Source organism: Pristiophorus japonicus, chromosome 5, assembly GCF_044704955.1.
Source record: "Pristiophorus japonicus isolate sPriJap1 chromosome 5, sPriJap1.hap1, whole genome shotgun sequence".
Taxonomy (NCBI): domain Eukaryota; kingdom Metazoa; phylum Chordata; class Chondrichthyes; family Pristiophoridae; genus Pristiophorus; species Pristiophorus japonicus.
Genome location: NC_091981.1, coordinates 38,444,308 through 38,468,446, shown reverse-complemented (window position 1 = coordinate 38,468,446; position 24,139 = coordinate 38,444,308). Strand labels below are relative to the sequence as shown.

At 49.1% G+C, this 24,139-nt stretch overlaps 1 long non-coding RNA gene across 2 annotated transcripts in view; it reads right to left on the bottom strand.

Annotated features, from left to right (window-relative positions):
- Nucleotides 1–1,354: 1,354 nt before the first annotated feature.
- LOC139264301 (uncharacterized) overlaps nt 1,355–24,139 on the bottom strand; it is a 96,205-nt gene continuing 73,420 nt past the window's right edge. For both annotated transcript variants that reach the window (XR_011593308.1, XR_011593309.1), the window contains exon 4: nt 1,355–2,380. This is a non-coding gene — a long non-coding RNA (uncharacterized lncRNA). The remainder of the gene's footprint in view (nt 2,381–24,139) is intronic.

Here is a 24,139-nt window from a genome sequence, read left to right as displayed (position 1 = left end):
TTCCCCCCCCTTCTCCTTCCCCCCCCTTCTCCTTTCCCCCCCCTTCACCTATCCCGCCAATGGATTTGCAGGATCTTGTGGAAGCTGCGTTGGTGGTACAACTCCAGTGCTTTGAGGTGCCTGCTGTACATAGTTCATGTCTCTGAAGCATATAGGAGGGCGGGTATCATTACTGTTCTGTAGACCATGAGCTTGGTGCCGTGTTTGAGGTCCTGGTCTTCAAACATCCATTTACTCAGGTGCCCGAAGGCTGCTCTGGCACACTGAAGGTGGTGTTGGACTTCATCATCGACATCTGTCTTTGTTGACAGTAGGCTCCCGAGGTATCAAAAATGGTCCATGTTGTCGAAGGCCTCGTCATGAATCTTGATAATCGAGTGTCAGTACTGTGTGACGTGGGCAGATTGGTAGAGAACCTTTGTCTTACGGATGTTTAGTGTAAGACCCATGCTCTCGTATGCTTCGGTGAAGGTTTGGAGTTTCACCTCTGAGTGTGCACAAATGCAAGCGCCATCTGTGTTCTGTAATTCAATGACAGAGCATGGGATGACCTTGGATTTGGACTGGAAGTGACGGAGGTTGAACAATTTCCGATTTGTTCTGTAGATTAGCTCCACTCCAGCAGGGAGCTTATTGAGGCTGAGATCGAGCATTGCAGCAAGGAAGATCGAGAACAGCATTGGAGTGATGACACAGCCTTGCTTGACCCCAGTCCGCACGTGTATTTGGTCTGTGGTGGATCCGCTGATCAGGATCACAGCTTGCATGTCATCGTCAAACAGGCGGAGGATCGTGATGAACTTTTGAGTGCAGCCGAATTTGAGGAGGACACTCCATAAGCCCTCCCGGTTGAGTGTCGAAGGCCTTTTTGAGGTGAAAGAAGGCTATGTACAGAGGCTGATGCTGCTCCCTGCGTCTTTCTTGGAATTTGATGCGTGGTGAAGATCATGTCCATTGTGCCCCTTAGTGGGCGGAATCCGCTTTGCGAATCTGGGAGGAGCGCTTCAGCCATTGGGAGAAGGCGATTGAGAAGGATTCTTGTGATGATTTTCCCTGTGGCAGACAGCAGGGAAACTCCTCTGTAATTATCGCAATCGGTACTGTTGCTGCAACAAAGGCAGACTTCGATGACGAAGTCCAACACCACCTTCAGCATGCCAGTGCAGCCTTCGGTCGGCTGAGGAAGAGATTGTTCGAAGACTAGGACCTTAAACACGGCACCAAGCTCATGGTCTACAGAGGCTGGGTATTCTGTGGCGAGTGACTCACCTCCTGACTCCTCACAGCCTTTCCACCATCCACAAGGCACAAGTTATGAAGTGGAGTATTTAAAATAAACACTCTACACCAGGTCTGGATTCGAAGATTCAAGTAGTCTTTATTTTGCACCGGTGGGGAGGTGACCTGCTCTGGGTCTAACCAGGTCACTGTCCAACGATACGTAAGTTTCAACAGTTTTTAATACACTTAATGGTCCATGCTAACCTCACAATTCTGTGGTATCATTTGATTCGTTCAAAGCCCGCGTGCACAGTGACTGGTTGGTTACCTATATTTATGCCGAGCTCACGTAACATTCAAAGTTTGCCTGAAGTTTGTGGTTTGTACATTTGAAGCCGTTACTGCTTCTTAGACTAGCTGTTTACCAACCACATCCCGTGCTTGCGCTTCGGAAGTTAATTTAGAGGATTCTTTTTAGCTTAAGCCTGTCTGCAGTTTATGTGTACGCGCTATCTCAGCCATTGCAGCTAGTTTGCAGGTTGCATTGTTAACCCCTTAATTCCTGAAGGACGCAATGTCCCACTTCAGTCCCCTCTTTTGGTACTTGGCTACCCAGCCCAAGAATACGAACCTAATTCTGCTCTGTCCTATGTCCCCTGCCCCATTCTGTGGTGATCAGCCACGCGGTTTGGGGAACCCGGAACGTAACCCACGTCTCAGAATATTTCAGGGTGCTCAGCTAGTAATTTCCAATGTTCCATAATCAACGTCTTTGCTTTCCTTTTCTTGCATGCCAGAAATAACCCAATTCTCCATCCCACTGCTAATCCTAACTGTAAACCACCAGTACATAAGAAGCTACACGAATCCATGGATGGATATCCACATTCATTCCCCAATTACATACATCTTTCCACTACTGAATGTCCTTTAGGGTTTCTTCGATGTCCTTCGAATGCTTTATGGTATCTTCCAAAATCTTCTGACAATGTCCTTTACCTTTCTCAGTGTCCTTTTTCAATTGCATCAAATGCTGTTCAAGACGGGGAATGCTCTGCCAACTGGGTATCTCGAAGTGTTTCATTTTATCATTCCATTCTGGGATGTTCAAAGTCCTCCTTTTGTGGGAATAGGTATCGATGGCCTATCTGGACCACAGCTTTGGGCGTAAAACAGAAATTAGGTTCTGGGATTGCACATATGATATTACCATGCTTGTACTCATTTTCCTTGGGAGATATGCAGTACGTCCCATCATCCCAGGCTGCCACCTCAGTCCCTCCCTGAATAATGGGTTTGATTTCCAACATGCAATTAACCGTCTGAGTGAACCCGCACACTATACGCTGCCCTCCTTCTATGGGGTGTGCGCACACTATCACATCATCCAAATATTGCATGCAGCCGTCGATGTGCACTCCTTGGAATGGGCCACTTAGTTTCACCGCATAGGGGGGAATATCGTGGAATAAAACCTGGGATTGACCTTGTATCTTGCCAATGTTCCGCACCGTCCACAGAGGTCCACCCTCTGCGCCCTCTATCTGTGGGAAAGTTAGGACCATATCTATCAACTTCACCTCGTTGGTGATACAATTACTTATGGACAAAAACACTTGTGTTTCCTTGCAAACATCACAGAGGGTAATACCGTCCTGAGTCCAGTTGGTCAACTGCTCATTACTTGTCCAATTGGTATTTTTTCCTGTTTCATCTGGTTTACATTGTATCGGATGTTCCCTAGTAATCATGTGCCATACATTGCACATACAAGTTCTTTCTATGTTTCTTGGGTTAGATCAGTTGCACTTATCTTATGGATATTTTGGGCATGAGGCTCGCGGATTTCCTTGACTTGCAGCATTTGTCTGGTGACCTTGTTCCCTGTTTCTGACAACTGTGAAGGTTTAGCAAAAAGGTTCTCAAACGTTGGGCTGAGTCTTGAACTTCTTGGTCTATACTGGCTATGTCAAATGTGTTAACAGTTGCCATCCCCGCCGCATACCGATAGTGTGTGTCAATTGTTGTTGGACAATAGATAACATGAAAACCACACATAATCTCGTGGTTCATTGTTGGACTATCTCGATCATATGTACCATAAGTATCACCTCAGTGTCTAGCCGTTGTGACCCTCTATTCCCCATTTCACTTAATGCCATTTGTACTTGATCTTCAATTGACCCAATTAACTATCCAAATTCATTATATCTTCCCTTTGGCATTTACGTTTTTAACTCCTTTATTACAGTGATATTTACTTGCCTATGCAAATAAATACTTAATGACACCCGCGCTCCAAGTCTCACAGTTTGGACTGGGGTAAAACAAATATTCCTGTCGCGATGGGACAAGTCAGGTTGGTACCGTACTGGTATTCCCGGTGTATGGTGCTGACACAATATTCACCCTTCCCTCTTTATACAGATTGTACAGGAAAATGCTGTCCCACAATTACCTTCATGGTGCAGTTCCATGTTATCCCATCTCAATTAAACCCGCATGCAGAGGCAAATAAACATGTCCTGAGCTTGAGCACACCCAATTCAGCCTGGGGCTACACATGCACCCAGGTTACATCTCCGATGTTCATTGTATTCTACTAAATTTTCTCACGCATGATTGGGTAATACCATACTATCTCTAACAGGGTGATGTCATTCTGTTCCTGTAAATGGCACTCATGCCACCAGGTACACCTGTACTAACCTTCTGACTTGGCACAGAGTCTTAGTAAGTTGATAAATGGACATTGCACACAGATCTCGATCAGTTACCCAGAAAGAGAGCTTTCACTCTGCAATATGCTGCAAGATCCATACTGTCATGTATCTCACACTACTGTACATAACTGTATCTTACCATGCATTTAGGGTTACTAGAGATGACCTGTAACCACAAGCTTACCTTACCACCAGGGGTGCACTTGCAGGAGACACTGGATACCTGTCCCAGACAGGTATATAAGGACAGGTCTCAGGCAAGTGTGGCATTCGAGAGCTGGGTAATAAAGGTGCAGGTCCTGAGTGACCTTGACTTCAGCATGTGCCTCATGTGAGTCTGTACTGCAGGGACAGGACTTTACAGTGGCGATGAGTTACGGGATTACAGAATCCACTGAATGGTGACCAACGACTCAGAAGAAAAATAAAATGCTGGGGATAATTGGGAGGACTTTATAGAAAGGCTCTAGCAAAGCTTCGTAACCAAAGACTGGTTAGACGATGATAAGGCAGACAAGAGAAGAGCCCATCTCTTCACCAGCTGTGGCTCGAAAACATACGCCTTAATGAAGGACCTGCTGGCACCCGAGAAACCAGCAAGCAAGTCATTTGAAGAGTTGAGCACACTGGTAAGAAACTGCCTGAAGCCAGCGAGCAGCCTACACATGGCCAGACACAGGTTCTACAACTACAGACACTGTGTGGGCCAGAGCATACCCGACTTCGTGGCGGAACTTCGGAGGTTGGCTAGCTTATGTGAGTTCTCCGATGAACTAAGGAGAGAAGTACTGAGAGACTTTTTTATTGAAGGAATAGGCCACGCAAGCATATTCCGAAAGTTCATAGAGACCAAGAACTTGACCCTAGAGGCAGCAGCACTGGTTGCACAGACACTCTTGGCAGGAGAAGAAGAAACGAGGTCGATCTACACTGCAGGTACGACAACTAACAAAACATCGGAACAAGGAGTTCACAGCGTGAAACAAGCCGCTACCCCCACACACAGACAAAGGCAGGAGAGCTGGGCCCTCAACAGCAGGCAGTGGCGCCAGAAGCTATCAAGGGCCACATGAACGGCCATTCACACCTCATCAACCCACAATGCGAGCAATCAACTACAAACTGAGAGAAGCTCAAGCCAGTCGCAGCTCATCCTTTGGAAATAATGGAAGCGGTCTGTGCTGGAGATGTGGGGGAAGGCACTCATCAAGGGGGTGTCAATTTCAGCTTGCTGTTTGCAGAAACTGCGACTATACAGGGCATCTGGCCCGCATGTGCAGAAAAACGGCAGCTCGGCTGGTATACGAATCGGAAGGGTCGGAAAGCGGACCAGAAGACAATGGGGACAGTACCCAGGACACCGAGGTACAGCGGGTCAACACGATCAATGGCCACTGCTCTTACAACAAGACGACTCTAATAATGATGAGGGTCCTACTCAATGGGATACCCGTCAACATGGAGCTGGATACAGGAACGAGTCAATCTCTCATGAGCGTTCAACAATTTGAACAGCTGTGGCCGCACAAAAGAGACAGACCAAAACTCACCAAACTAAGGACCTATACCAAAGAAATCGTCCCAGTCCTTGGCAGTGCCATGCTCTCAGTCACACACAAAGGGACAGTGAACCGACTTCCCCTGTGGATTGTCCCCGGAGATCTCCAAGCACTGCTGGGGAGAAGCTGGCTGGCAAAACTAAACTGGAAATGGGATGATGTTCACGCCATGTCGTCAGAGGAACGGACCTCCTGCTCAACAGTTCTGAGTCGATTTGAACATCTCTTTCAGCTAGGTGTGGGCACCTTCAAAGGGGCTAAAGTCAAAATCCACATCACACAGGATGCTAGACCAGTCCGTCACAAGGCCAGAGCTGTGCCCTATGTGATGAGGGAAAAGATTGAACATGAACTGGACAGGCTTCTGCGGAAAGGCATTATCTCACCCGTGGAATTTAGTGGTTGGACAAGTCCCATAGTCCCAGTCATGAAGCCTGATGGATCCGTACGAATCTGTGGGGACTACAAATCTACCATAAACAGAGTCTCCCTACAGGACCAATACCCGCTGCCCAGAGCGGAGGACTTATTTGCCACATTGGCTGGAGGAAAACTTTTCTCAAAATTAGATCTCACATCTGCGTATATGACGCAAGAATTGATCGACGAGTCTAAGCTACTCACCACCATCAACACACATCGAGGCCTTTTCATGTACAATCGATACCCATTCGGCATCAGGTCGGCAGCTGCTATATTCCAGCGCAACATGGAGAGTCTGCTCAAGTCCATTCCGGGGACGGTTGATTTTCAAGATGACATACTTATCACGGATAGGGACACCGACTCCCAGCTCCGCAATTTGGAGGAAGTACGAAAGCGGTTGGATTGGGTAGGCCTAACAGTTAAAAAATCCAAGTGCCTGTTTCACGTGCCTTTTGGATTTGGGCAGAAGGATTGCTGCTGATGGAATCCGCCCAACAGAGTCCAAAACCGCAACAATTCGCCTGGCACCCAGGCCCCAGAATGTCTCAGAACTGCGCGCCTTTCTCGGGCTACTCAATTACTTTGGGAACTTTATGCAGAACTTAAGCATGCTGCTGGAGCCTCTCCACGTGCTACTCAGAAAGGGGTGCATTTGGTTTTGGGGGGGACGCCCAGGAACGCACCTTCAATAAGGCACGCAACCTTCTGTGTTCCAACAGTGTTTTGGCTTTTTTTGATCCAGGTAAAAAGCTAGTTCTTACATGTGATGCGTCAGCGTACGGGGTCGGGTGCGTTTTACAACATGTCAATAGTGTGGGTAAATTACAACCCATAGCTTATACCTCCAGGTCACTTTCGCGGGCGGAATGGTGGAGAAGCAGGCGCTCACGTGCGTGTACGGTGTCAAAAAGATGCACCAATACCTTTTCGGGGCCAAATTCGCGTTAGAAACTGACTACAAGCCCCTCACATCCCTACTATCCGAGAGCAAGGCAATAAATGCCAACGCCTCAGCGTGCATTCAACGGTGGGCACTTATGCTGGTGTCTTACGATTACACCATAAGGCACAGACCAGGCACAGACAACTGTGCCGACACGCTTAGCAGGCTACCCCTGGCGACCACGGAAGGGTCTGACGAACAGGACTGTGAGATAGTCATGGCAATCAATGCCTTTGAGTCCACAGGTGCACCCATGATGGCTCGCCAAATCAGAGACTGGACGACCAGCGACCCCACGTTATCCCTAGTAAAAAGATGTGTCTTCACTGGTGACTGGGCAGAGACTCGCGATGCTTGCCCTGAGGAGATCAAACCTTTCCACAGGCGCATGCATGAGCTGTCACTACAAGCAGACTGCATGATGTGGGGCAGCCGAATAGTTATGCCGCTGCGAGGCAGAGAGGCATTTGTCCAGGAGCTCCACCGCGAGCATCCGGGGATCGTTCTCATGAAGGCCATAGCCAGATCCCACGTCTGGTGGCCTGGCATTGACGCGTACCTGGAGCTCTGCGTCCGACGGTGCACCATTTCAGTAATGCTCCAGGGAGGCCCCCCTGAGCCCCTGGCCCTGGCCCACCAAACTATGGTCGCGGGTGCACGTAGGCCATGCGAGCCCATTCATGGGCACAATGTTCCTCATAGTTGTAGATGCATTTTCAAAGTGGATCGAATGCACCATTTTAAACTCAAGCACCACCTCCACCACTGTGGAGAGCCTTGGAACCATATTTGCAACGCACGGCATTCCTGACATATTGGTCAGTGATAATGGTCCGCACTTCACCAGCGCAGAATTCCAAGATTTTATGAGTGACCATGGCATAAATCACGTTAAGACGGCACTGTTCAAGCCGGCCTCCAATGGCCAGGTGGAGTGAGCAGTGCAGATCATTAAACAAGGCATGCTCAAAATCCAAGGTCCTACGCTGCAGGGCCGCCTGTCGTGACTGCTGCTGGCATACAGATCTCGTCCGCATTCATTGACTGGAGTTCCCCCCCGTGCAACTATTGATAAAATTAAAGACAAGGCTCTCATTAATCCTCCCAGACATGCATGAAATCGTTGAGGCAAAGCGCCGTAAGCTAACTGAGTACCATGACCGAAATTTGAGGGGGAGGTGGAATGAGATAGGGGACAAAGTGTTTGTGCTAAACTATGGCAGGGATCCCAAATGGCTTGCAGGGACAGTAACAGGCAAGGAAGGAAACAGGCTACTGGTGGTACAAATGGACAATGGTCAAACCTGCCGGAGGCATGTAGACCAAGTCAAAAGTAGATTTACCAACAACACTGCTGAACCAGAAGCAGACTACAATGTGGAACTCACACCACACCTGGTGGACAGACAGAGGGAACAACCTGAGGAAAGGGCAATCCCAACAGACAGCCGAGGCGAGACACCAACAATCATACTGAACGGAACAGACAGCCCAGGCGAGATACCAGCAATCACACCGAAAGAAAATCAGGCACCAAGGCAAACAACTGAACCACAACTAAGACGCTCCACGCGAGAGCGTAGATCACCTGAGAGAATGAACCTATAAAGAGAGTAAGACCTTGGGGGAGGGTGATGTCATGTATCTCACACTACTGTATGTAACTGTATCTTACCATGCTATACATGACTGTAACTCGAGATGACCTGTAACCACAAGCTTACCTTACCACCAAGGGTGCACTTGCAGTAGACACTGGATACCTGTCCCAAACAGGTATATAAGGACAGGTCTCAGGCAAGTGTGGCATTCGAGAGCTGTGTAATAAAGGTGCAGGTCCTGAGTGACCTTGACTTCAGCATGTGCCTCGTGTGAGTCTGTACTGCAGGGACAGGACTTTACACATACATTACTTTGAGCATTTTCCTTGAAGACGATTTGTTCCCCTTCTATAATCTGGTGTACCCCCTTTTTAGTATTAAATCAGTTGTAACATATTAATCAGGCCTCACCGCCTTCTGTTATGATTCTCCTCAATAGTCTCGGCACCATTCTTGTCAAGGTACGATTAAGCGCATCACTCTCCCTAAATTCACTGCAGGTTGTACTGGCCCTCTGCCAAAATCCCTTGATCATTCTCCCATGTAGCCACGCTGTTTTAGGCTTTCACCACCCTGGTAGTCCCACTTTGGTCAGATTCAATATTACAGGTACCACTTTGTGATACACATAATGGTACAATATCATGAGTGAGGATTTCCATTAGCCCATTTGTTGGCTCTGTGATGTGTTTATGATAAACAATTCGCTTTTCCCACAAATCTCTTTATTCATTGGAGAAGGAGCCTTTGGATGAGTTTTTTTTTAACTCTACTACTTGTACAACCATGCGCCCATCCTTACACCCCTTGATATAATGGATGGTTACAGTGGTATTATTACCATGCCACTGTAAATGTAACCTTATCCTATACCCTCGGCCATCCCTACTTCTACTATTCATGATACGTCTCTTACTACTTCGTGAGGTTGGCGGGGTTTGCGAGGCATGTCTGTGGACAGGAGGTGGTCCCAGGTCTGGGACCCGAGGAGATTCTTCCAGCTCCCATGTCCTGTCCACTTCCAATTGAATCATACTGTACTTGATTAGGTGGGGGTATCCCATTAGGCACCCCTTCTTCCTCATCTGCCTGGAGAGGACGAATCCCACTCCCCATGTTCATAATCGTTTCCTCTTGTCTAGGTACCTGCTGTTGAACTGAAAAAACTTAATCTGGTTAATATAAAACCATTTAATTCTCCTAGGTAATCAAGCTGCATATACCATGGGACTAGCTTTATCAACGATATTATACGGTCCCTTGTACCAGAGTTCAAAACTTCCACCCTGACATAGTTTTGTTCCATTTCCTGGCCCTCCCACCTCCCACTCCTGAGATTTACTCGGAGCCACATGTAGTCGGTTACAGTGGTGTGCCCTCCTGATCCCTCAGGCACAAACCACTAACCCCTTTAAACAACATCATTTTTTCCCGATGGTCACCTACTTAAACAAAAGAAATAGAGACTCTCTGGTGATTCTGCTTAAGAGCCCGAGGGGTTAATTTGTAATATGATCCTAAAATTCCTTCTACCCCAGGAACAAATATTCTTTTCAAATTAAGAAAATCTCCAATATTGGATCCAAAATTGGCTTGGAGGTAGGAAGCAAAAGGTAATGATTGATGGATGCGTTTGTGACTGGAAGGATATTTCCAGTGGGGTTCTGCAGATTTGAATATAGGGAGTATGATTAAGAAGTTTGCAGACGACACTAAAATTGGCTGTGTGGTTGATAATGAAGAGGAAAGCCATGGGCTGCTGGAGGATATCAATCTACTGGTCAGGTGGGTAGAGCTGTGGCAAATGGAATTTAATTCAGAGAAATGTGAGGTGATGCGCTTTGGGAGGGCTAATAAGGAAAGGGTACACACATTAAGCGGTAGCCCACTTAATAGTGTAGATGAACAAAGGGACCTTGGAGTGCTTGTTCACAGATCCCTGAAAGGAGCAGGCCAGGTGGATAAGGTGGTTAAGAAGGCGTACAGGATGCTTGCCTTTATTGGCCGAGGCATAGAATATAAGAGCAGGGAGGTTATGCTTAAATTGTATAATATTTTGATTAGGCCACAACTGGAGAATTGAGTGCAGTTCTGGTCACCGTATTATAGGAAGGACGTGATTGCACTAGAGAGGGTGCAGAGGAGATTTACTAGGATGCTGCCTGGAATGAAGAATCTTAGTTATGAGGACAGATTGTATAGACTGGGTTTGTTCTCATTGGAACAGGGGAGTTTGAAAGGAGATCTCATCGAGGTGTATAAAACATTGAGGGGCCTGGGCATTGTGGACAGTAAGGGTCTATTTCCATTGGTGGAGGGGTCTATTACAAGGGGGCATAGTTTTAAGGTGGAAGGTTTTAAGTGGATTTGAGGGAGGGGCTTCTTTACGCAGAAGGTTGTGGGGATCTGGAACTCGCTGCCTGGAAGAGTAGTGGACGCAGAAACCCTCACCACTTTTAAGAGATGGTTGGACGGGCACTTAAAGTGCAGTAACCTGCAAGGTTACAGACCTCGAGCTGGTAATTGGGATTAGACTGGATGACCTTTTGTTGGATGGAGCAGATATAATGGTAAGTACTGCAGGGAATAGAATACGACCAGGGTAATCTCCTGGACTAGTTTTGATCGCCTGGATTTGTCAGAGAGGAATTTTCCCAGATTTTTTCTCCCTAAATTGGCCTGGATTTTTATCTGGTTTTTGCCTCTCCCAGGAGATCACATGGCTCCAGTTGGGGTTAGTGTAGAATGTTTTAGTATAAGGAGTGTCGCAGTTGTGGTGAGGCGGACTGCCTTTCTGTCATTGTTCATAGTTTTATATGTAACCTTTAGGCTTGCTGATGAAGGGCCGTGTGGCTCTTTGTCAGGCGGCGTGGACACGATGGGCCGGAATGGGCTCGTTCTGTGTTGTAAATTTCTATGTTTCTATGTTTCTATTCAAAAGATATCGCTCACTGAATTAAAACAGAGTTCACAGCTGCCTGTGAAAGAGTTAATTTCCTTTGTTTCGAAAGCTGACAAACACAGACACCATCAATCAATGTCAACTTTCATCCCACAGCTTGCAGCCTTTCCAGTTTAACCTCTCTGTGATTTTACACTTAAAATAAATATTCAGAAAAATAACTCCGCACACAGTAGCATTTCATGTTTTTCTTCCCAGTTACACATTGGTCAGAATTTTTTAAACCATACCAATTATTGATGTGAAATGCCTTATGTTTGAAACTAAAGGCTCTACACACAATTTACACCAATCAGAATTTTATTATGGCCGTAATAAAAGTTTGATTTTTAATAGGTTAATTAACCTCAGTAATTCCAATCTTAAATTTCCCAGTGCCACTTGGAAAAAGGGGGGGAGCCACAATCACACAAAGGAATATGCCTTCCCAAAAATTTTAAACGCCAAAGAAAAATACCAGAACAGTAAAGAAAAACATAATCTTCCCTTTTCTCCTTTTTATTGAGTCATAACTATCAATTATTCCTTAAACCCGTTTCAATTTCTGATCCCCGTATACTCCAAGTGCACTTCCAATTACCTTTTAAATGTACTGAGGGTTTCTGCCTCTACCACCCTTTCAGGCAGTGAGTTCCAGACCCCCACCAGCCACTGGGTGAAGAGATCTTCTTTAAACCTCCCCCCATCTATATTATTGTCCTGCCGGGTGCTGTCACCATCACACCTACAGTCAGTTTATTTTGTCGCTTTCTCAGTCAATAGTCTAGTCCATCTACTTAATTCACAATATGCTAAAATGAGGGCTTTCTCCACATTTTGTTTCTTTTCCAACTCCCACCACCTCCTTTGTGGCTGCGGGTGGGTCATCTGGTTTCCAATTTTGTTTAATCATTATTTCAATTAGGTTTCGATTTTTATCTGCTAGGTACTGTGTTAGAGACCCCTCTGGTCCCAACTCGAGTTTCTCACTTCCTATGGCTATATGATGTCAACGGTACATCCCTTAATTACTCGCCCTGAGTGAGACTGATACTTGCAACCCTACCCTTTTAGTTGTCAGTGGTACATCCCTTACTTACTCCTCACGAGTGAGACCGATACTTGCAACCCTCGTGGTTGTCAGCGGTACGTCCCTTACTTAGTCCTCATGAGTGAGACCGATACTTGCAACATATATCAATAGCAACGTTACACAGACGCACTTCTATATAAGCGATCGCAATTGTTTTACTTGGGATCTTCCGCTGACTACTTGAAGTCTCGGCCAGACCTGCAGATTCGGCTCTCTCAGGAAGCTGACACCAGACAGATTTCTGTCCTTCTCCTAACTGTGCGTGGTAATTAAAATGGACTCACGCCTTTGACACAACTTTGATTTGCCGGTGTCCGCTGCCCACTTGAGATCCTGCTGAGTACACCAATTGAAGTGGAGTATTTAAAATAAACACTCTACACCAGGTCTGGGTTCGAAGATTCACGTAGTCTTTATTTTGAACCAGTGGGGAGGTGACCTGCTCTGACTCTAACCAGGTCACTGTCCAATGATACAACAGCTTCAACAGTTTCAACAGCTTTTTATACTGTGGTGTCCCTGCACCTTACTACAAATTCACACGAGGCATGTATTGCAGACACAGTCACTCTGTGACCTTAACCTTTATTCCCAGGACCAAGGAGTACTGACCCTGGGTGGGACCTCCCCTTTTATACCTGGAAACCCAGGTGAGGAGTGTCTCCCACAAGTTCACCCCCTGTGGTCAGGGTGTGCATTACTAGAGTATAAATACAGTGTACAGGAGTTGCATGAAGGTTACAGGTACATGAAGATTACCATTGCATGATGGTTACATACATGACATCACCTCCACCCTTACGTCTTTTTGTGTCAAAGGTTAAGTGTTTCAGGTGATCGACGCTCTCTCGTGGAGTGCCGCAGTTGTGGCTCTGGTGGCTGAGCCTCGGCATGCGTCTGTCACCTGAGGTGATTCCGGCCTGTCCGGGCTGGCTGCAGGGACTGTGCATGCTGTGGACTGTCCTTGTTGCTCGTCCACTGGCAGTGGTGTGGGTGACATCTCATGCTCTTCTTCAGGTTCCTCCGTGTCTATGCTGAACCTTTTCTTTACTTGGTCCAAGTGTTTGCGGCATATCTGCCCATTGTTTAGTCTGACCACTATGACCCTATTCCCTCCTTTGCCAATTACAGTGCCCTCAAGCCACTTGGGTCCCAAAGCATTATTAAGAACAAATACTGGGTCATCCATTTCTATATACCTCCCCCTTGAGCTTCGATCATAGAACTCGGTTTGGGACTGCCCTCAACAATGTCTGCCAGGGCTGGGTGGATGAGGGACAGTTGCGTTTTAAGCGTGGATTTCATGAGGAGTTCCACTGGCGGGACTCCCGTGAGCGAGTGTGGGCGGGACCTGTAGGCCAGCACGAGGCGCGATAGGCGGTACTGAAGGGAGCGTCTTTGGATGTGTAGCATGCCGCTTTATGACTTGGACCGCACGTTCCGCCTGGCCATTGGAAGCCGGCTTTAACGGTGCTGTCCGGACGTGTTTGATACCATTGCCCGACATGAACTCCTAGAATTCATGGCTCGTGAAACACGGGCCATTGTCACTGACCAGGATGTGCGGCAAGCCGTGGGTCGCGAAAACCATACACAGACTCTCCACGGTGATGGATGTCGTGCACGAGTTTAATATGATGCACTCGATCCATTTCGAGTATGCATCGACAACGATCAGGAACATTTTCCCCATGAACGGGCCCACATAGTCTACGTGAATACGTGACCATGGCCTGGTGGGCCAGGGCCACGGGCTGAGTGGGGCCTCCCTGGGGGCATTGCCCAGCTGAGCACATGTCGTGCACCTGCGAACCCAGTGTTCCAGGTCTGAGTCAATCCCCGGCCAGCATATGTGTGACCGGGCAATGACCTTCATTAACACGATGCCAGGGTGCTCGCTGTGGAGTTCCCTGATGAACGCTTCCCTTCCTTTCTGGGGCATGACAACGCGGCTGCCCCATAGCAGGCAGTCGGCTTGGATGGAGAGCTCATCCATCCGTCTCTGAAACGGTCTGACCTCCTTGGGAAACGCACTGTGTGCGGGCACCCAATCCCCAGTCAGGAGACACCTTTCTTTATCATGGATAGGAGGGGGTCTCTTTGGTCCAGTGTTTGATCTGGCGGGCTGTGATGGGGAAGCCTGCGGTGTCAAAAGCCTCAACGGCCATGACCATCTCAGCGGTCTGCTCCGATGCTCCCTTGGTGGTGGCCAGTGGGAGCCTGCTGAGCGCATCAGCGCAATTTTCGGTGCCTGGCCGGTGCCGTATGGTGTAGTCATACGCGGCCAGCGTGAGGGCCCATCGCTGTATGCGAGCTGACGCATTGGCATTGACAGCCTTGCTGTCGGACAACAGGGATGTTAATGGCTTGTGGTCCGCCTCTAGCTCAAACCGTCTTCCGAAAAGGTACTAGTGCATCTTTTTTACACCATAAACACAAGCGAGTGCTTCCTTTTCAACCATGCCGTATCCACGCTCTGCCTGGGAGAGTGACCTGGAAGCATAAGCCACCGGTTGGAATCGGCCGTCATCATTATCCTGCTGCAACAGACACCCAACCCCATAGGATGATGCATCGCACGTTAAAACCAGTTTTTTACAGGGGTCATACAAATTCAACAGTTTGTTGGAAAACAGCAGGTTCCTCGCCTTATTGAAAGCCCGTTCTTGACAGTCCCCCCAAACCATTCACAACCTTTACGCAGAAACGGCTCCAACAATGTGCTTAAGTTCGGCAGAAAGTTCCCAAAATCGTTCAAAAGTCCCAGGAATGATCGCAACTCCGATGTGTTGTCAGACCTGGGCGCCCGGCGGATCGCCTCCGTTTTTGATTCAGTGGGCCGGATCCCGTCTGCGGCAACCCTCCTGCCCAAAAACTCAACCTCTGGGCTAAAAACACACACTTGGGCTTTTTCAACCACAAGCCTACCCAGTCCAGTCGGCGTAGCACCTCCTCCAGGTTGTGGAGGTGTTCCTCGGTGTCTCGACCCGTTATAAGGATGTCGTCTTGGAAAACGATTGTTCCAGGAATGGATTTGAGCAAACTTTCCATGGTTCTCTGAAAGATGGCTGCCGCCGAACGAATGCCAAATGGACACCTGTTGTAGATAAATAATCCCTTGTGCGTCGTGATGGTGGCCAGAAGCTTGGATTCTTCAGCCAGTTCCTGAGTCATGTAGGCCGAAGTGAGGTCCAGCTTCGTGAACAGCTTGCCACCTGCCAGCATGGCAAAAAGGTCCTCCCCTCTCGGGAGCGGGTATTGGTCTTGTAGCGACACTCGGTTGATGGTGGCTTTGTAATCGCCACAAATCCTGACCGAGCCATCTGCTTTAAGGACGGGAACGATGGGACTTGCCCAGTCGCTGAATTCAACGGCCGAAATTATACCCTCTCTGAGCAGCCTGTCCAATTCACTTTCAACTTTCTCACGCATCACATACGGCACCGCTCTGGTTTTGTTGTGCACTGGTCTGGCGTCCGGAGTGATGCGTATCACTACTTTAGTGCCCTTGAACATTCCAACATCGGGTTGAAACAGTGACCCGAATTTTTGTAGGACCTGTGAGCATGAACTCACCCCCCACAGATGAAATGGCGTGCACATCCCCCCATTTCCAATTCATCTCAGCTCGCCAACTCCTCCCCAAGAGCGTGGGGCCATTTCCCGGGACGATCCAGAGTGGCAGCCGGTTCTGTGATCCATTATGTGTTACCACCAAATTTGCACTGCCCAGCACTGGGATGATCTCTTTGGTGTACATCCGTAGCTGCGTCTCAATGCATTTCAGTTTGGGCCTGCTTGCTCTGTGTGGCCATAGTCTCTCAAATTGTTGGGTGCTCATAAGTGACTGGCTAGCTCTCGTATCCAGCTCCATGTGCACTGGGATGCCATTCAATAAAACTTTCATCATCATGGGTGGCATTTTAGTGTATGAGCTGTGGACATCAGCCACATGAACCCACTGAACTTCAGCATCCATGGCTTTTCCCCAGGCATCATCCTGCATTGCAGACCCCTCGTCTGGTTCCTCTGCCTCACAGATTAGCCTCACTACAGCCTTTTTGCACATCCTGGCCAAGTGTCCACTGACGTTACAAATCCTACAGGTATATTGGTGAAACCTGCAGCTTTTCGCAGTATGTCTACCCCCGCACCTCCAGCAAGAGCTGAGATTGTTGTTAACAAAGGGACTGTTACCAGGCATTCCTCTCTAATTGCCCATTTGGTTGTTTCTAAGCACTCTGATGGTGGGTGTTAATGGTTCCATCGCGGGACGCATTGTTCCTCGTGATGGCATGAATTGTCGATCCCCCTTCCATTGTCCCTGTTGCGGGCCCACCCTAGAGTCTGTTGCTGCCTGGGCAGTTTCAAAATGCCCTTGCCTGCCTGTGGGGTCCCGAGCCGTGTTCACCATGTTAACTCCCTGGTTCATCGCCACGTTGGAACCAGGGCTGCGCGTGTAAATTAGCTTGGTCTCCTCTTCCTCTACCATGAAGGTCTGAGCTATCAATGCCGCCCCTTCTAAAGTCAAGTCCTTGGTCTTTATGAGCTTCCTGAAAATCCTGGCATGATTAATGCCCTCAATGAAGAAATCCCTTAACATCTCCCTGCTGCAGGCATCTGTGAACTTACAGAGACTGGCCAAGCGCCGCAGGTTCGAAACATAGTCCGAGATGTTTTGTCTCTCCCGACGACGCCGGTGTGTGTAGAATCGATGCCGGGCAATGTGTACGCTACTCGCCGGCTTGAGATGCTCACTGATCAGCTGGCTGAGCTCTTCAAAGGACTTGTCCTCTGGCTTTTGGGGTGCGAGCAGGTCTTTCATCAGCGCATACGTCTGTGGTCCGCAGCTGGTCAGTAGATGCGCCGTCCGCTTGTCAGCCGCTGTCGCTCCCAGCCAGTCCTTCATGACAAAGCTCTGCTGGAGTCTTTCCACGAAGTTGTCCCAGTCCTCACCCACACAGTAACGTTCCTCTGTGCTACCGGTGGCCATCCTCGTGGTTCGGTGATTCCCGTTTCTCGTCGCCAAATGTGGTGTCCCTGCACCTTACTACAAAGTCACACGAGACATATATTGCAGACAGAATCACTCTGTGACCTTAACCTTTATTCCCAGGACCAAGGAGTGCTGACCCTGGCTGGGACCTCCCCTTTTATACCTGGAAAGCCAGATGAGGAGTGTCTCCCACAAGTTCACCCCCTGTGGTCAGGGTGTGCATTTCTAGGGTATAAGTACAGTGTACAGGAGTTGCATGATGGTTACATACATGACATATACACTTAAAGATACATGCTCAACCTCACAATTCTATGGCATCATTTGATTTGTTCAAAGCCCGCGTGCACAGTGACTGGTTGGTTACCTATATTTATGCCGAGCTCGCGTAACATTCAAAGTTTGCCTGAAGTTTGTGGTTTGTACATTTGAAGCCATTACTGCTTCTTAGACTAGCCGTTTACCAACCACATCCCGTGCTTGTACTTCGGACGTTAATTTAGGGGATTCTTTTGAGCTTAAGCCTGTCTGCAGTTTATGTGTACGTGCCATCTCAGCCATTGCAGCTAGTTTGCAGGTTGCATTGTTAACCCCTTAATTCCTGAAGGACGCAATGTCCCACTTCAAGTTAGGAGTGTGATGACTTGTCTGGATGAGTACAGCTCCAACAACACTCAAGAAGCTGGACACCATTCAATACAAAGCAGCCTGCTTGATTAGCATCCCATCTACCACATTAAACATTTACTCTTTCCAGCACTGGTGCACCGTGTCTGCAAAGTATACCATTTACAAGATGCACTGCAGCAACTCACCAGGGATTCTTCGACAGCACGTCCCTAACCCGCGACCTCTACCACCTAGAAGGTCAAGGGCAGCAGGCACATGAGAACAACACCACCTGCAAGTTCCCCTTCAATTCACACACCCAGACCAGTTATAGTAGAGTGGAAAGATGAAAAGTGGCAATAATAATGAGTCAGAGACTGGTAGAACCCCTGTGGGAATTGAGGACTAAGGTGCCCAACCTGAATAAAATTGGTGAGGTTGAATTATTCATGCTGATATTTATGGATGATTCGGTCAGTTTATTTGGCGTAACTGAGTATGAGTGCCAAATATCTTGCATTTGTAATAATGATGTCCTGGCCAATATTTAGTCCTCATCTACATTTATGGGATCTTGCTGTGTGCAAATTGTCTGCTGTGTTTCCTATATTACAACAGTGGCTACACTTCAACATTATTTAATTGGCTGTAAAGCGCTTTGGGACATCCTTAGGTCATAAAAGGCATTATATAAATGCAAGTTCTTTCTATCATTTTTTAACAAGGTTTTGCTGGAATAGTTTTTGGAGCCGAAATTCAGAGTCCCAGGAAGGACCATTACCACGGATTTTTGGTGGCTATTTGGTAAAATCGAGTGGCCGCCGCATTCTGGTGGATTGGCCCCCGTGCGGAAGTTTTTTTGGTGGTGAGGACTTCCGCTGCAATCCGCCGACTTGTGCCGCGGTATGGGGCTTGCAGCCGTGCTGACGTCATCAGGGTGTGTGCCGTTGTTGTACAGTCATGCCACCCAAATTCAGCAGTCAAAACAGAGCGTTTTTTTCCACAATGCCGCCGCCAGCTTTTTGCGTGGGTACATTTTGCCGTGCTACTCGACACCGCTGGAGGAGGAGAACAGAGGATTAGCGTGATCGGGTATTGTTGACCACAACTTTTTCTTTTGCTTTGTGTGCATTTGGTTAACCTGCAGAGTCCTGTTCATTACTTTTGGGAGAGTTTTGAAGACTTTTAGCTCTCAATGATTAGTGGAGTAGGCCTCATTCTGTGCTGCACAGAGGCCTGCTTGTCAGGGTCCAGCCTTCATACAGAATGGGCTCAGTGTTGGCAGGGGAACGCTTGTCCACATTGTCAGATGCAGGAGAAGGCGGCACGCAGGAGAAGGCGGCACCATCAGCAATGTGTAGAGAAGCAGCGGGCAAGGGAGGTAGCAGCCATTGCTGCCCAACATCCAGAAGGGCCTGCAGATGGGCGCAGACCTCCATGTAGAGAGGGTGGTCAGGAAGGAGATGGCGTGAGGAGGAGGGTCAGGTATTCTGATCCCACCCCCCCCCCCCCGCACCACATACTGGCCCAGGAGCCTTGCCAGCAACAGCCTGCAGAGGCTCCCGACCATGAGGAGGAACAGGGAGAAGGCAATCAGCCAGCTGCCATGGGAGCTGGCCAGCACAGACCTGGGGGAAGGAGACTCTACAGTCAAAGGCTCTACCGATGTCAGTTCTCCTTCCTGGAGCTCAGTGATGAGCAATGCTTGCAAAGGCTCAGATTTAGAAAGAACATACTGAGGAAGCTGTGCAATGTCCTGCGCCAAGATCTCCAGCCTCAAACAAGGCTCAGGACCACTCTGACCATTGAAACCAAGGTGAACCTTTATACTACGGGGTCTTCCCAGTCTGCCATTGCAGACATCGCCAACATCTCCCAACTCTCTGCCCATCACTCCATTCGGCAGGTCATGGACGCTCTATATAGGAGAAGAGTGGACTATATCTCCTTCCTGATGACCAGGGAGATGCAGGTGGAGCAGCAGGCCGGATTTGTCCGGATTGCAGGGTTCCCCAGGGTGCAGGGTGCCATCGACTGCACATACGTTGGCCTGAGGGCACCACAACACCATCCTGAAGTCTTCATCAATAGGAAGGGATTTCACTCCCTCAATGTGCAGCTGGTGTGTGACCACCAGCGTAGGATCTTGGCAGTTGATGCCAGGTATCCAGGCAGCAGCCATGATTTATTCATTCTGCGCCAGACCAATGTCTCCGCCCTCTTCACCAGGTCAAATCATGATTGTGGATGGCTGCTTGGCGACAAGGGATATCACCTGTCCATCATCATCATAGGCAATCCCTCGAATGAGGATGCCTTGCTTCCACACCAAAAGGGATGAGTTCACAGATGTTTCAATGAAGGACCTGATACTCCAGTCCTGAACTCCAGGGGTGGAAGATGCCTGGGCCCTGCAACATCGTGGGCCAACCCGACCTGCGAGAGAACACTACCGCAGGTCGTGAGTGTAAAAGAGCATATCACTATAACTTCCGGTACAAGCCGTTCCAAGTGTGCGACGACTTCGAAGTGGGCGACTGGGTGACATCATCAAAACCCAGGTCGCCGTTTGGAGTGTAGGCAGGAGCGGGAAGGTCGGGGTGAATGAGTGGTGAGAGATCGTGGCGGAGGTGCAGCGAATGTTTGAGGCGGAGGAGAGGCGAGAGATCATGGCAGAAGTGCGACAAATGATCGGGGCAGAGGAGCGGTGAGGGATCGTTGCTGAGATGTGGCAAGAAATCGTGATGGAGGTGCGGCGAATGTTTGGGGCAGAGGAGCAATGAGAGATCATGGCTGAGATTCGGCGAGTGATTGTGGCGGCGGTGCGGCAAATGTTTGGTGCGGAGGTGCGGTGAGAGATCACGGCAGAGGTGCGGCGAATGTTTGGTGGCGGAGGAACGGCGAGAGATCGTGGCGGAGGAGTGGTGAGAGATCGTGGCGGAGGTGCGGCGTATGTTTATTGCGGAGGTGTGGCGAGAGATCGTGGCGGACATGTGGCAAATGAGGGGACGGGGCCCAGAAAAGCCGAGGGCTCAGGAGCAGCACGGGCCAGCCCACACTACGAAATGTGTGTGCACTAGGTCCCCTGTCCACTTGGCTGCTGACTCCACTATGGAACCCCAGGACAGCGGCCGAGCATGCCACGCAAGTTCAAGATGCCTGAATCGGTCTGGTGGTGCCTTGCAGTAGTCTACTCAACGGGTCTCCATATTCCTGATGGTGTGCTGCATGCTGCACAACCTGGCCGTCATGAGGGGCCAGCCGTTGGAGGTCGAGCCAGCAATATCACCTGATGAGGAGGAGGTGCAGGAGGAGGCACAGGAGGAGGAGGAGGATCCCTGCCGCCACACAGCCAGGAGGCGTCGTCGCTATCTCAACCCTGCAAGGGAGATGCCGAAACATCTCATTGCTGCTTGATTCACATAATCTCATTCCCACATGACCCTTCAGCTCCTATTTTCCATGGCCATCCCCAATGAGTGCCTTCACACAGAATTACCCACTCTCAAATGATACACCTGCCCAGATATAGGTGCAAAAAATAAACACTTGCAACATAATCCACAGATGTCCTTCTCGGACGCCCTCAACCACCTTTGGGCCTGGAAGGGCCAGGTGCAGACTGGTCAGCGGAGTTGCAGGTGTGGGGCCAGGAATGTTGTGGTCCTGAGAGAGCACAATATCAGAATCCTGGTCCGAGGAGCCTGAGTCACTCACCAGGGGCGGCACACTACCACCACCACCAAGCTGAGGGAGGTCAGGTCGCTGGTGTGGCGTGACACCGAAAGGCCCCCCGTGGCTCGTGTTGGACCCAGCTGCGAACGCAACACTGAGGTGTCAGGTGGCATCAAGCTGAGACTGCATGAGAGCAGCCAGAGTCTCAAATCCACCAGAGATGGCAGCAGTTTGACGCTCCATGGCAGCAGTACGATGCTCCGTGTCCTGTTGCCCAGCAGCATAAGAGCATTCTGAGCTTCCAGGGCCGCGGCCATCCTCTCCAATCCAGCAGATACGCTCGTTCCCTCGCGCCTGTGCTGAAATGGCAGCTGCCACATCACCTGCAGGTTGCGGCATCAAAGCTGGATCCACAATGACAATCTGGGAGTCCACCATCGTCTGCACACTGGCAATGATGGGCTCCATGGTGTGCACAGAACTGTCGACTATGCAGGAGGTGGATTCCTCCACACTCCTTACCACTTCCGATAGCCTCTCTGGCACCCTTGTCAGTGCCCTCAACATCTGGGAATGCATGGCCTCCACCCTTTTTTCACAAGCCGCAACATCGATGTCATCATCTGAGTTGTCCTTGCCCCCGGAGAGATGGCACCTGAGGTTGCCTCGCCTCATCACAATGGTGCAGCCCGCTAGGCCCCGGTGCAACACCCAGTGCAGACCCCTGTACTACGACAATTATATCAGTACGCGCACTCCCAGTATCTGAGCTGGTGTATGTGGGTGGAAGCAGTGATGCATTGGTGCCATCAGTGTCCCCCTCTTCCTCTTCCTCATCAGTCACATCCCCAAACTCTCGAGACTGTCACTAGTGCTTCACCCCTCAATGTCCTCACTGCTGCTACTTGAAATGTCTGCTGTGATGTGGAGAAGGGTCTGATCCAGGCGTCCAGCTGTTCTGCGAGTTCTCTCCTCAGTCTCCACTGTGCTGGGTGTGCTGCCACTCGGTCTCTCATCTGTAAGCATAAATGGGAGAAGGGCTGCCGTGAGGGGGAGGTGGGAGATTGACGCATGGAGCCTGCAACTAGCAGACTTCCAGAAGGAAAGGCACATTAGGCGCTGGCGCATTCAAAGAGAGAGAGCATTAAAGGCGGGCCACACTTATGCACATCGGTGTCAGCGGTACCCTGGCCTACAGGAAGGCACCATCACCACCCACGAGCGCCTCAACCCTTTCCTCCAACGGTACATATGTAGTTCTCTCTAACTGTGCAGTAATATTTCGTAAGACTTGTGAATCACATTTGATTTAAATAAATCTAATTTATCAGATTTCTGTCTTCTGGGGACCTGTTTTATTGCAAGACCTTGAAGTTTATTCATGGACTTAAGTCAATTGATGATAATGTCAGAAGAGTGTATACCAGAGTACTGGGATCGCACTAAAACTGTACAATGCACTAGTCAAACCACACATAAATTACAGGGGCTGATTTTCCTGACCCTTTTCCCCCTGTGAATGCTCATTTCCTGGGAGCAGAGGTCAGAATAATGGGGTGGGGCCCAGTTTTGCCAGGTCCTTAATCCCTTTATATTGCACCAAGATCTTTAGGGTTTCCCTGGGGTGCATAGCTGCATCTGCCCTCTTGCAAATGTGTAAATAAGGTGGTAAGGGACTTTCCTGGTCTGTCACCTCAATTTCATGCTGGTTGTCCCATAGGGTGTTGCAATGGAGGGACACCCTGAGAAACCTGGTGATGGGGCCTTCACGGGACGTCATTGCAGCAGAGAATCTACCAGGGTTCTGGGAGCAGTCCAAAAATATAACAAGTAGGTGGCCTTTTTTAACAGTTTCAGTCCCCTGCACCTCCCCACTGGACAATCTGTAGTCCACACTGCCTCTGGTTGCTACGGCACCAGGAATCTAGTTGCCAGTTGGAGGGACTTGCAATTCTCCAATTTCCTTTTGCTAGACCCTGCCAAAGGGGGCCTTGTGCTGGGAGTTTGCCCCTCAGGCCATGTTAATTGCACTGGGAAGAGGTGGGAGGTGGGGGGGTGGGGGGGGGCGGTGGGAGCCGGTCTAGGCAGATCAGCTTTCTGTGTGCATTCTGGTCACTGTGGCACAGACACAATGTGTTTGCATTCGGTGGCGTTGCAAAGGTGGACAATGAGAATGATTCAAAGTGTCATGGGGATGAGCTACAAGGACAAATTATAAAGGTTCAACCTCTACAGCCTGGAGCAAAGCTGATTGGGGAATGGGGGACATCACAGATATATAGTTGGATATATTACATTAAAGTAAGACAAGTTAGTAAGAATAAACTATAGAAAAGAAAATTTCAATCAGAT